Here is a 2466-nt window from a genome sequence, read left to right as displayed (position 1 = left end):
CCTCGACTGCCTCCACTCGCCATTCTTCCCATTTCAATGCAGGCAACATGAGGTCTACACCCTCGACCGCCTCCACTTGTAATTCTTCCCATTGCAATGCAGGCAACATGAGGTCTACACCCTCGACTGCCTCCACCCGCCATTCTAATGCAGGCAACATGAGGCCTACACCCTCGACTGCCTCCACCCGCCATTCTACCAATTCCAATGCAGGCAACATGAGGTCTACACCCTCGACTGCCTCCACCCGCCATTCTCCCAATTTCCAATGCAGGCAACATGAGGCCTACACCCTCGACTGCCTCCACGCGCCCATATGCACATTCGGCCTCAGGCAACACGAGCTCTACACGCTCAAATGCCCCCTCTCATCCACATGCTCTTTCAAAACCAGGCAACATGAGGTCTGCACCCTCGAAAGCCTTATCGCACAAACATCAACAAGGTCGACAACTCATGTCTCGTCCCTCCAGTCAACTAGTGTCTACATGTTCGGACAAATCATCTCTGTCCTCTCAAGACACCATTATACACCACACTCATCACGCCATCACACTCAAGTCCAAAACTACATCACATTCAAATACTGACAATCCACGACTTCATTCACACAATGTTTCTACAGAAGACACCTGCAGAGATGACGTGTCATCCTCTATATCTGTAGACTTTGTCTACAAATCAGGTCCAACCCCTCCTGGTCCTATGGTTTTCACTATAGGCACTGATCTAGACGATGAAGGCTTGGCAGAAAAACAACGTAAGTCTTCGGACCTTCGTCCAATCATTGACTACATTGAGAAAGGTGAAATTCCCTCCACCTATACAGATGCTCAAGTAAAGGGCCTTGCAGGCCTTTCCCAGGAGTATGACATTCGTGACGGTATTCTGTACCATTTCTATCATGCCAAGCATAGAGGTCAGAAAAACAACCGCCCTCCCATGGTCACACAGCTAGCTGTCCCCGTTTGCTGTCGCAAAGAGCTTCTTTTTGCTTACCATGATTCCAAAGCTGGTGGATGCCACTTTGGACGAGACGCCACACGTCAAACAATACTCACTAAGTATTATTGGCCAGGCCTATACCAGGATATTGAGAATTATATCAAGTCCTGTGATGACTGTCAACGCTCCAAAAGAAGGACAAATGCCAAGCCAGCACCAATGGTGCCTATGCCTATTGAGGACACATTCTCTCGTGTCCATGTTGACATCCTTGGTCCACTACCTGAGACTAAAGAAGGCTACAAATATGTTCTCCTTGCCGTTGATTCCTTCTCTCGCTGGACTGAAGGTTTCCCAATGCGCACTCAAGAAGCATCTGAGGTTGCATCAATCCTGTTTAATGAGGTGTTTTCACGATTTGGTGCTCCTCGTACACTTCTTACTGACCGAGGCAGGCAGTTCACGTCCAAGTTGGTAAATGCCCTCTGTGAACTCTTGGATATCAAACACTATTACACTTCATCCTATCACCCCCAAACCAATGGCATGTGTGAGAGGAGGAATAGTGTAATAGAACAGGCTCTCCGAACATATGCTGACCCTGATCAAACCAACTGGGCCAAACTCATTCCATGTGTAATGATGGCCATGCGCAATGTACCTTGTCAATCAACTGGGTATTCGCCACACTACCTTCTGTTTGGGAAGGAAATGAATCTCCCTTTTTGACACTACCTTACTGCCCAAATCTACTCTTGGCAAGGATGCACAGGGTCATCTGCAAGATCTCTTAACAAACCTCAGTGTGGCTAAATCACTTGCAAAGGACAACATGTCTGCTGCACAGGACAAAAGCAAGGGTCTTCAGGATATCAGATCCAAGGAGCCTTCCTACTCTGTTGGCGATCAGGTTCTAATGACTGATCCCACAGTCAAAACCGGCCTTTCACCCAAACTATCAAAGAAATGGATAGGGCCTTACAGAATCATTCGCATTGGTCTAAACCACACATACAAACTCATGAATGCAAGCACAAACAAGGAACATAAATCATTCATACATGCCAACAGACTCAAGCCTTATACACCTCCCACTCCTCGTATGCAAGTGTCACAACCCACCCAGCATCTGGCAACACCTACTCAGTCAACATCCTCCCAGCCTGACAATGCACATAGACAAGGCTCACAAACAGCTACTCCAACTCCGTCAACAGCCTCACAGCCAGACAATCTTATCACAACACAGCACATGTCAAGCCAAGAACAAGATAATGAACCAGACAACACACACCCATCATCTTCCCAACAAGATGATCAACTGTATGCGGTAAAACGCATTCACAAAGCCAAAAAGCGATCAGGAGAAACCCATTACTTAATTGAATGGGAAGGTTACCCACAGCGTACCTGGGAACCAGCCTCTAACCTTAGTCCTGAAATGATAAGTGATTACCACACTTACAGAACCCGATTGGGCCACAGACGAAAACGGAAGCACAAATATTTTGCAAAATCATA

The sequence above is a fragment of the Haliotis rubra genome, unplaced genomic scaffold (genome assembly GCF_003918875.1).
Source record: "Haliotis rubra isolate DU_JTF1 unplaced genomic scaffold, ASM391887v1 Scf2, whole genome shotgun sequence".
Taxonomy (NCBI): Eukaryota; Metazoa; Mollusca; class Gastropoda; order Lepetellida; family Haliotidae; genus Haliotis; species Haliotis rubra.
This window is presented reverse-complemented; position numbering follows the sequence as displayed.